We start from the raw sequence: 12448 nt of genomic DNA, 5'->3' as shown, positions 1-12448 counted from the left end.
GGAGAGGGTTGGATGACAGGGAGAGGGTGATAGGAGAGAGAGGTGATGGGGAGGGGGGTGACGGAGAGAGTGACTGGAGAGAGAGGTGATGGTGAGAGGATGAGAGTGAGTGGGTGACAGGAGAGAGAGGTGACCGCTGTGGAGAAACAGCATTTAACATAAATTAAAAAAAATAGTAACATTACAAGTCCGGACTTACAGTCCCATGAAGAGAAACACTTCCTATGGTACAGTAAGTCACTGCCACTGCTAGGCAGTCCCTGCGGGTGGCAGATTTTACTAGGGGGATGCAGCCCTGTAGTCCATAAGTAAAATCTGTCAGTCCTAGTGACCTTTACACAACATATGGAGGTATCCTATTACCCACGGTCATTGATCGCGGGTAATTGTGTCTCCAGGGGGCTATTCAATTAGCTCTGATAAGCCTGTGCGAGACATGGCTTATAAGGTTTTTTTTTTTTTCATCTACCTCCCCACAATGACTAATTAAGCAATTAATACCCCCTCCCCACACGCTACACCACAGCTACCCTGCAGCCCAGTCCCCGCACACACTACACTACCACCACCACCACCCAGCACACATTATATGCCACTTTATCCACCACCCACCCCAGCACACACTAATATTCCACTTTATCCCCCTACCCCAGCACACAGTAACATACTAGTTTATCCCCCCCGACCCCAGTACACAGTAATATTCCACTTTATCCCCCCCCCACCCCAGCACACAGTAACATACCAGTCCCTCCCCTCCGACCCCAGTACACAGTAATATTTCACTTTATCTCCCCCCCACCCCAGCACACAGTAACATACCAGTTCTCCCCCCCCCCACCCCAGCACACAGTAACATACCAGTTCTCCCCCCCCCCACCCCAGCACACAGTAACATATCAGTTCTCCCCCCCCCACCCCAGCACACAGTAACATACCAGTTCTATCTCCCCCCCACCCCAGCACACAGTAACATACCAGTTCTCCCCCCCCCCACCCCAGCACACAGTAACATACCAGTTCTCCCCCCCCCCCACCCCAGCACACAGTAACATACCAGTTCTAGCTCCCCCACCCCACCCCAGCACACAGTAACATACCAGTTCTCCCCCCCCCCCACCCCAGCACACAGTAACATACCAGTTCTAGCCCCCCCCCCACCCCAGCACACAGTAACATACCAGTTCTCCCCCCCACCCCAGCACACAGTAACATACCAGTTCTCCCCCCCCCCCACCCCAGCACACAGTAACATACCAGTTCTAGCTCCCCTCCCACCCCAGCACACAGTAACATACCAGTTCTCCCACCCCAGCACACAGTAACATACCAGTTCTCCCACCCCCACCCCAGCACACAGTAACATACCAGTTCTAGCTCCCCCCCCCCCCCACACACCAGCACACAGTAACATACCAGTTCTCCCCCCCACCCCAGCACACAGTAACATACCAGTTCTCTCCCCCCCCCCACCCCAGCACACAGTAACATACCAGTTCTAGCTCCCCCCCCCACCCCAGCACACAGTAACATACCAGTTCTCCCCCCCCCCCACCCCAGCACACAGTAACATACCAGTTCTCCCACCCCCACCCCAGCACACAGTAACATACCAGTTCTAGCTCCCCCCCCACACACCAGCACACAGTAACATACCAGTTCTCCCCCCCCCCCACCCCAGCACACAGTAACATACCAGTTCTAGCTCCCCCCCCACCCCAGCACACAGTAACATACCAGTTCTCCCCCCCCCCCACCCCAGCACACAGTAACATACCAGTTCTCCCACCCCCACCCCAGCACACAGTAACATACCAGTTCTAGCTCCCACCCCACCCCAGCACACAGTAACATACCAGTTCTCCCCCCCCCCCCCACCCCAGCACACAGTAACATACCAGTTCTCCCCCCCCCCCAGTCCAGCACACAGTAACATACCAGTTCTAGCTCCCCACCCCCACCCCAGCACACAGTAACATACCAGTTCTCCCCCCCCTCCCCAGCACACAGTAACATACCAGTTCTCCCCCCCCCCCCTCAGTACACAGTAATATTTAACTTTATCTCCCCCCCAGCACGCAGTAACATACCAGTCCCCACCCCAGTGCACAGTAATATTTCACTTTATCTCTCCCTCCCCCCCAGCACACAGTAACATACCAGTTCTCCCCCCCCACCCCAGCACACAGTAACATACCAGTTCTAGCTCCCCCCCACCCCAGCACACAGTAACATACCAGTTCTCCCCCCCCCCCCACCCCAGCACACAGTAACATACCAGTTCTAGCTCCCCCCCCCCAGTAACATACCACTTTACACACACACTAATATGCCCTTCCTCCCTACCTGGTCCTGAATCCACCATTGATGAGAGGGGACTCAGAGGAGGGGCGGTGCTGGAGACTGCTGTGAGAGGGGAGGGAAGAGAGTAGTTGGGGACGACGATCCTGCCTCTTAGCATGACATGTGCAGCGGGGAGGAGCAAGACGGACAGGGAAGGGCTCTGACACAGGAGGAGACCGAGGATCCTGTGTTCATGCTGCCGGCACCGCTTCTGCTTGTCACACGGTGTGACAGGCGAAGGCTGCGGCAGCTGGCACTAACACTGCGCATCAGCAAGGTACAGTAGCAGAGCAGGGAGAGCGCCTTTAGTGTCAGGCGCCTCCCTGCTTTGCGGACCTTGCTGAGCGGCTAGCGCCGGCACTGGCTACTAAAACCATTTGAAGTATCTACTAATGAAATGTGGAAAAAGACTCATAAAAATGAACTAGAATTCTATGAGGAAGACCTTTGCCGCCCAATGCAACAAAGTACAGAGACTTCTGTAATGGTGGATTCCAGCGTTGGCAATTTTATATTTTTTGGCAGAAAACTTTCCCTTTATTAGACGTGATTTTTTTTCTTTAACATTATAAAGTATTGTTTTGATTTCAGGTGCCCTTTCTTAAACCTCTATGTCCTTGAGCACTGGCTTTGGATGATGTTGAAGTACTTTGTACTGTCATGATCATCATGACTGGCAGCAGCAACAGCACTAGTAATGGTTGCTGCTCCTTCTATCAACTGATCGTGGTCCATATTGACTCACAATGCCTATATTTATTAACGCAGTGGCACAGCACCTACTGGGCTTTATTGAACACACAAGTTGTACAAAAAAAAGAACTTCTTGTTCCTTCCTTTAATGTCCTAGAGGATACTGGGATGGTCTTAGTACCATGGGGTATAGATGGGGTCCATTGGAGCTATGGTACTTTAAAAAAGCTTCAGTGTGCTGGCTCCTCCCCTCTAGGCCCCTCCTGCAGACTCAGTTTAGAAAAATGTTACCAAGGACCTGGATGCATTCTCCAGAGCTCCAGAGAGTTTTCTTCAAATTTCATGTTAGTTTATTATTTTCAGGCAGCATGGTTGGCACCAGTCTGCCTCCATCGTGGGACTTAGGGGGGGGGGGGGGGGGACCAGTACCAACCTCTTGAAGGGTTAATGGTCTGGATCTTTGCTGACAGGACACAGCATGCCGCCACCCCTAACAGAGCTGAAGACGCTAGAGTGGTGAGTACTAAACCGGGGTCCTGGTTAGCGGGTTCCCGGTTCACATGGCGGCATAAGGGCAAGGCAGGCACGCGGCGCTGCGGTGGCTGCGCTGCCCGCTCCAGGCACCCATACTGGCACTAGCTTTGAAAGGGGTTTAACCCCGTTTTCCAGACATTTGTCAGTATAAACTTCATAGGGAACACCGTGCACCATTAAGGGGGCGGGGCTTCCAGGAGAGCAGGACCAGCAGCTCTAGGCACCATTTCCTGCTGCATCAATCTGCTGGCTGCATGCGGAAAGCGCTGCTCCTCTCAGGAACCTCCACTGCACCTAAAAATTGGTAGGGGGGGGAGGGGGGAGCAATATATATAAGATAAGTTATAAGATACTGCCAGGCAAAGCACTGCTTTAGCTTAGAGGCAGGGTTTGCTGGCTTCTCCCTCTCTGTCTCCATCCTTGCAGGGGTTGTCTGGTTTTCTGTGTTATTAACCTATTCCTGTGTGAGTGTTCTGCTGTACAGTATGTCTGGCAAAAAAGTTATATGTCAGTCCTGTAACACATAGTTTGCCCCTATTCCAGGAGGGTCTCTTTTGTGTGATCAATGCAGCCTCCCTTCTCAGGGTAACAGCTCCCAGGAGCCAGCATGGCTGGACTCCATTAAGGGGATGATTACTGATATCACCACAGAACTGGATACTGCCAAGCAAGAAATGCAGGTGTTTAAAAAATCCATGGATGATTTTATACTTCACACCTCAGACCTGCTTACCAACCCCCTCTGATAGTTTCACAAAAACGCACTCTGCCCCATGTGCTCCAGTCTGACTCTGGTAATGACATGCCAGACTTGGATGAGGGAAAGGTTGAGGGGGATAAGGGAGACAGTGTTCTGTCTCAGGGAGTGGAAGCTCTTATCTATTCTATTAGAGAGGTCCTGAATATCCCTGATAAGGAGACAGAACCTGATGAGGAATTGTTTTTCAATATAAAACCTAAGTCTCAGCTTTAATGTCATAGAAAGTTTTCACACCATGCCTCAGGATGAACTTCTCCGTCATATTCAGGATTCAGCTAACTTCATGAGTGAGGCTATAAAGGAGATAGGCATACTCAACTCACACTCTACGGCTATGGTTGTTTCGGCGCTCAGGGCTCTGTGGCTATGACAGTGGACATTGATTCCAAGAAGGGCGTTGAGACCCTCCCCTTTACAGGGGAAGCTTTGTTTGGTGAGGAACTAAACAAGTGGATTTTACAAGCAACTTCCGGTAAGTCCACTTATCTGCCTTCTGCGGCTCCTCCTGCTAGGCTTGCTTATCCAGGCCCCTTTCTCCAGTCCTTTTGTGTGGCCAGGTTTAGGGGCAGAGCCAGAGATGCTTCTAACGCTGCCCGAGGTAATCAAGGTAAACCACGCAGACCAGTGGCCGCTGATTCCCTGGAACAGGGTTCAGGCTCTACCTCTGCCAAAACAGCAAGCACGCTTCCTGACAGTTGGCCCCGGCTTCAAGGGGAATTTCAGATGGGTGCTCACCTCAAGTATTTCAGCCATATTCGGGCAAAATCCTGCCAGGATCTTTGGGTGAGAAACCTCATCTCCCATGGATACCGGTTGGAGTTTCAAGGGCTCCCTCCTCACAGATTCTTCAAATCAGGCTTGCCAGCTTCACCTGCATCACGAGTCAACTTGCTGGAGGCCATCCAATGGCTGCAACAAACACGGGTTATTGTTCCAGTCCCCCCTCTACTCAGGAACCAGGGCTTCTGCTCCAGCCTGTTCGTAGTACCGAAACCGGACAGTTCGTTCCGACCTATTCTGAACCTCAAGTCTCTGAACCCTTACCTACAAGTATTCAAGTTCAAGATGGAATCCCTGAGATCGGTGATCTCAGGCCTGGAAGAAGGGGAATTCCTGGTATCCCTGGGTATCAAGTAAGCATACCTTCACATCCCGATATGGCCACCTCATCAGGCTTACCTCAGGTTTGTACTGCAGGATACTCACTTCCAGTTTTGGCTTGCCTTTTGACCTCTCTATGGCACCACAGGTGTTTACAAAGGTGATGGCGGAGATGATGCTACAACTCCGCGTGATGGGTGTGAACAGCGTTCCATACTTGGACAATCTATTCATAAAAGCAGTATCTGAGGCTTGGTTGTTGGAAAGCATAGCCCTGACTACTCAGCTACAGACGGATCACGGGTGGATTGTCAATCTACAGAAATCCCACCTGGAACCATCGCAGAGGCTTCAGTTCTTGGGGATGATCCTGGACAAGGTGTCTCAGAAGATGTTCCTTCCTATGGAAAAAGCCTTGACTATTCAGTCAATGGTGTGCTCTGTTCTGAAACCTCCAAAAATCTTGGTGCATCTTTGCATCCACCTGCTGGGCAAGATGGTAGCCTCATTCAAGGTTCCATGCCCATCTGTTCCAGCTTTATTTGCTGGACAAATGGTAAGGGTCACACCTGCACATGCACCGGCGGATATCTCTTTCACCAAGAGGATGGATTTTCCTGTTATGGTGGTTGCAGACCTCCCACCTAGTGGAGGGTCGACATTTAGGAATTTAGACCTGGATTCTATTGACGATGGATGCGAGCCTCCGCATTTTGGGTGCTGTAACCCAAAGGGCTCAGTTTCAAGGATGGTGGTCACCTCAGGAACGATTTACAATGCCCTTCTACAAGCCGCTTCTCTCCTCCAACATCGGGCCATACAGGTCCAGTCGCACAACGCCATGGTAGTTGCGTACATAAACAAACAAGGAGGAACAAGAAGCAAGGCCACAATGCGAGAGGCATCCAAGATACTCCTCTGGGTGGAACGCAATGCCAGGGCCATGTCAGCCATCTTCATTCCGGGAGTGGACAACTGGGAGGCAGACTTCCTCAGCAGATATGATCTGCACCCGGGTGAGTGGGGCCTTCACCCGCAGGCTTTCCAACTGTTGGCTTCCCCCTGATCGACATGATGGCTTCTTGTCTCAACAAGCAGCTGCGGCGCTATTGCTCCAGGACAAGGGACCAACAGGCTGCAACGGTGAATGCTCTAACGGCACCGTGGATTTACTAGTTCGTCTGTCTGTTCCCTCCAATTCCTCTCATTCCCAGGGTTCTAAAAAAGCTAAAAAGGTAAAACGTTCAGGCAATTCTAATTTCCCTGGATTTGTCTCACCGGGCCTGGTATGCGGACCTCTTGGCCATGTCCCTTGAAGAGCCCTGGCCTCTGCCGCTGCAAAAGGATCTTCTCCTGCAAGGTCCATTCGTCTATACAGACTTACCGTGGCTACGTTTGACGGCTTGGCGCTTGCGGTTGAAAGGGAGATATTAGCCCAAAGGGTCTTCCCGCCAAGGTTTTCTCTACTATGGTTCAGGCTCAGAAGGTAGTCACGTCTAAACACTACCTCTGCTCCTGGAAGATGTATGTCTCCTGGTGTGAGGGTCGACAGTACCCACTGTGGATTTTCATCTGGGTAGGTTCTTGCGGTTCCTGCAAGCAGGTGTGGATATGGGCCTTTGTTTAGGCTCCATTAAGGTTCAGCTCTCAGCCCTGTCTATTTTTTTCCAAAGACAATTAGCTGTTCTACTGGAAGTCCATACATTTCTCAAAAGTGTCCTTCATATTCAGCCACCCTTTGTACCTCCCTCGGCACCGTGGGATCTTAATTTGGTCCTGACCTTTCTGCAATCAGAGTGGTTTGAACCTTTGCACCGGGTGGACTTGAAATATTTGACTTGGAAGACTGTCATGTTATTGGCCTTGGCCTCTGTCTTGGAATTTGGGGCCTTATCCTGTAAGAGCCCTCACCTGGTGTTTCACGAGAATAGAGCGGAGCTCAGGACTCGCCCACAGTTTCTGCCTAAAGTGGTATTGGCATTTCACATCAACCAGTCGATAATGGTTCCTGTGTTGTCTGACACGTCAGTTTCTTCAAAATCCTTGGACGTTGTTCGAGCTTTGAAGATTTATGTCAAGAGAACAGCTCGTCACCGGAAATCTGATTCCCTTTTTCTTCTCTATGACGCTATTAAGATTGGATGTCCTGCTTCAAAGCAGTCCATTGCTCGTTGGATCCGGATGACAATCCAACATGCTTACTCTTCGGCGGCCTTGCCGCTTCCGAGTTCTATTCAGACCCACTCCAAAAGGTCGGTGGATTCTTCCTGGGCGGCTGCCCGTGACGTCTCAGCTTAGCAGTTATGCCGAGCAGCTACTTGGTCTGGTTCGAACACATTTGTAAAGTTTTACAAGTTCAATACCTGGACTACTGAGGACCTTCAGTTTGGTCGCTCGGTATTACATATTGCAATGGATTGCGATTAAAAATATGGTGCCGGTGCGACTGTATATTCATTATTCTGAGTAGCTCTGGGTCAACCGCAATTGTCGATGGTACTCAATTTCTGCGTATACATCGCAATTTTGCGAATGCATACACAATTTTGCAATTGGTGGGCATCTTTTACCTTTCTGGGCATCTCTACACATGCAATTTTTAGGAGAAGCAGGATTGGAAAAATCACATATTCTGTCTTAATAGCGATCCAAGCAAAATGAGGTCTTTAACGCAGAGTTGGCGCAGCCATTCTGGGCAAGAAATTTCACAGGCTACATAACCCATCCATGAAAAGTACAGACGAGGCAGCCATTTTGGGTGTCGTACATAGTTTACCCTGTGTGGAATAGGTAGTGCCTAGAAGAGATTACACAAAATGGGGAAGTTGCAGTGTACCAAAGCTAGAGGCAGAGCCCTTACATAAAAATCAGCTCCAAGTATTTTTCATTGCACCTATGGGTGTATCTGGTGATTCAGTCATCTTAGGTTCACTACAAAGATTACAATGTTTTAGATAAATCATTCAAGAAACTAAGACATATGAACCTGTGTAGTATAATACATACTGAAAGAATAGTACCTGTCCAAAAAGAACCATCTGAGGCAGCCATGTGGGGCGCACTGCGTAGGTTACATCTGGCAGAGTGTGTAATTAGCAGAAGTATAACATTTAGGTAGTGTGGGAAGAAGGAGAAAAATAGAAATGCAGGAAACAGCAGTATCTAAACAATGGTGACATCACTACAGAACTATGGTAAAGTTAACAAAACTAAAATTAATGAGTAAGCCGCAATAAGCCTAGCGTTTCCCTCATTCGAGTGTGCAGTCTTGTACCATCCAGCAGTTGGTTGAGTGCGACCAGGCTGCGGAACGAGACTGCCTCTGAACCCAGTCTCTGAAGTACATGTTGCCAACTGAATAATAAACAAGGTGACAGAAGTATCCATGAGTGAGAACACATTTGGGGAAGAAATAAAAGTAATACCACATAATAATCCTGAGCTGCAGTGTTTGAAAAATTGTTTCATTTGAGGTTCTAGAGTAGTCCAAAGTCCAAATCCAGTTCATACTCCAGTTATAACTCTGCATCCTTGGAATTACATCGTTAGAATACAGCCTTCACAGATGCAGACCAAGGCCTGATTGCAGGTCTTGAAAATAATTTTCTTAAATACTAAACTCTATATCAAACTGGCACAGGGGGAGATGTGGATCAGTATGTTCAGCAGTACAATTAACAAAGGGTGCAGTGGCAGATTCATGGTGAGGCGATTGGGGTGATCGCCTCCCATCACATAGAATCATAGCCACTCCAACTTACTCAATGCTGCAGCTCCGGGCAATGTGGTGAGCTGTGGCTAGTGACACATACACAGTCAGCACTGCCTGTTAGCCTGAAGTATCCAGCCAGTTAGAGCAAGGGCTGGTAACACATCCCAAGTCCCGTACCCATCACATATGAAGAGGAGTGGTAGCACAGCAGTCGGACATGGGGTTTGTAGTTTTTCACAGTGGTTGGGTTGCCATGGTGATGATGGACATGGTCGGGGTTGATGATTGGTGGAGCGATGAGTGACAGCCTGGTAGGTATCTGCTAGGTAGTTTCTGAGCTAGACTGATCAAAATGAAACAAGGTGCAGGTTATTTCTAGGACTTTCCACTACAAAATTGTATAATTTCATTAAATCAGTTCAGTAATTTTTACGCAAACTTGGAACAAATAGAATCATCCAATTCTCAGGTCCACATCTAATCTATGTGCCAGGATGGTTTCCTCACATTTTCTTGCATTTCTCCCAGGTCGCATTTTGTAGAAAAGTTGTGCAAACTCACCTTGGGGTAAATTTACTAAGACGGGAGTTCTATTTAAGATGGGATGTTGCCCATAGCAACCAATCAGATTCTATTTCTCATTTATCTATCACCTTCTATAAGATAATACCTGGAATCTGATTGGTTGCTATGGGCAACATCCCATCTTAAATAGAACTCCCATCTTAGTAAATTTACCCCCTTGTGTAACACAAATTGGCATTTCTAATTGCATTTCTTGGATGCACGCATTTGACTTCTGTTGTGTGCCTGCAGATACAGATTTCATTGATTGTGTAGGGAGAAGCAGGGCCCAAAAGTTGAGACTGAAAATGGGAGGGGCAGGACTGGAAGTGGGAGGAGTAATTAGTAGAGAGGGGAGGAGTCAGGATTAATTTTTAAACTACCCTCCCCCCCCCCTAAAATAGAATTCTAGATCCACCCCTGAGAGTGACAGACAAACTTTCTTGGGGTATGAAAAGTGTAGCCAGAGAGAGATCGAAAACTCAGATATATAAACTTGAAGATGGTTTTTACCAGTGAAGATAGGAGAGCTGGGATTTCAATTATAGTTATAACTCTGCATCCTTGGAATTACATCCTTAGAAACAGACTTCACAGATGCAGGCCAAGGCCTGATTGCAGGTCTTAAATTAACAAAAGTAGTGATAAAATATGTTTTATGATGAAATATGTGCTATTTTATTTTGGATATTCAGTAATTGCTTTCTGTAGTCTGAATATAAGTAACAGAAATGTTTTTGGTTATATATATACTAGCTACATACCCGTGCTTTGCTACGGAATTTAAAGAATAATGCCAATCTTTGTTAGACACCTCTGGGCTTCCCCGGATTGATGCTGTCAAAATGCTGGTGCTGAGGAGAATAATCCTCCGCCTTCTCTGCCCTGTCACTCGTCTGATGGTACCCTGCTCGGTGCTGTACATGCCGGGACGACAGGCCAAGCTCCGCCCGCTGTATCTTAAATATGTAAGGTTTGCAGGCTGAGTCTATTTCAAAGAGCCCTAGGTCTCCTTGCTTATCTTCTCGCTCTCCTTAGGGCTCCTCCTTTGAGATAAAAAGGTAAAGATTTTTGCACAACACTGAACGTCACTGGGAGAGCTGTCGGTACCCTTTACACAGCAGATAAGCAGTTGCTGACTATCAAGTTTACCAGGAACAGACCATTTTGTCCTCCCCCCTCCATGACTTGATATCGCTGGCACCATGACTCACCTCTGTGAGGGGGGTATTTCCAATAATCATCTCACCCCTTTTAATCCCTATGTGGTGTAATTTTTAAAAATCCCTTCTTAGTGGGTGCCTGCGCCACAAAGGCAAGCTACTGTCTAACTGTTAAACACACAACAAAGATACTCCTCCACCAGTATGATTTGAATTAATTAATTGTTCTCTTTCCCTTCTACCAGTGATATTATTTGATGTTTATTGCTACCTTTTTGTAATACAGGTCGGGAGTGCTACCCATAGCTTAGGAATTACTACATATACACACAGAAACAGAACCTGTTATCTGGGTGCACTAAGAACCTCACAATTAATACTTTTTAAAAAAATCATCTTTATTTCCATCTTTATTTTAAAAATACTGTAATTTTTATTCAGCCATTATGAAATATGTTAAAAAATAGTATAGTGAATAGAAAGTTAGAGAATAAGCGTTTAACATAAAATAAGTTTTGTTTGTTTTTAACAGAGACTGTTATTTATACAGTATATATTCTTGCAGATGTTACTCTCTCAATAAAGGCATTATAGCCCCCGCTGGTAAATTTTGATTTATGTTCGTAAGCTCCTGTTATTATATCAGTTTAATTCTGTTTTGATCCCTCAGGAACTCAGTACTTTCACAAATCAAAGTATAGAATGTCCTATTACGATACAATGTTGCTAATAACTGTTAGTATGAATGTTCTTAAACATTTGTATCGTTTGTAGCTCTTTATGCTGTTCTTAATAAACAGTGTCTATGAATGTCTGTATCATTTCTGATATTATTGTTGGTGGGTAATAAGTGTGCAGATCACATGTGTGCATTCATTCCACTATTTATGAAGACAGAGTTTTATTTGTATAGTGGTACATCTAGGGGGTAATTCCAAGTTGATCGCAGCAGGAAATTTTTTAGCAGTTGGGCAAAACCATGTGCACTGCAGGGGGGGCAGATACAACATTTGCAGAGAGAGTTAGATTTGGGTGGGTTATTTTGTTTCTGTGCAGGGTAAATACTGGCTGCTTTATTTTTACACTGCAATTTAGATTGCAGATTGAACTCACCACACCCAAATCTCTCTCTCTGCACATGTTATATCTGCCTCCCCTGCACTGCACATGGTTTTGCCCAATTGCTATAAAAAATCCTGCTGCGATCAACTTGGAATTACCCCCATATGTTATGTTATTCCTACATTCACAGTGCTAGTGTCCTGCGGGTGGCAATCCAGTCTGTGAGGATTCTCCCTTTTTGAGTTCACACATTGTTAAGGTGAGGGAGGATCCATTTTACCATCACCATATTCTGGACTACTCTCACCGATTTATGTATTTATCTTTGTACAGTTTTATATTTTGTATGTCTAAAATCTATTTGATTAAACCAGTGTTAATAACAGTGTATTTGAATGTCTGTATAATTTCTGATATTATTGTTGGCAGGGCCAGATTAAGGGCCACATGGGCCTGGAGCTGAAAATGTTCAAGGGCCTACTGTGAGATGCCGAGGAGCTGTGATCAGTGTGGGTG

Source organism: Pseudophryne corroboree, chromosome 5, assembly GCF_028390025.1.
Source record: "Pseudophryne corroboree isolate aPseCor3 chromosome 5, aPseCor3.hap2, whole genome shotgun sequence".
Classification (NCBI taxonomy): Eukaryota; Metazoa; Chordata; class Amphibia; order Anura; family Myobatrachidae; genus Pseudophryne; species Pseudophryne corroboree.
The sequence above is the reverse complement of the archived record's forward strand: the minus strand, read 5'-3'. Positions refer to the sequence as shown.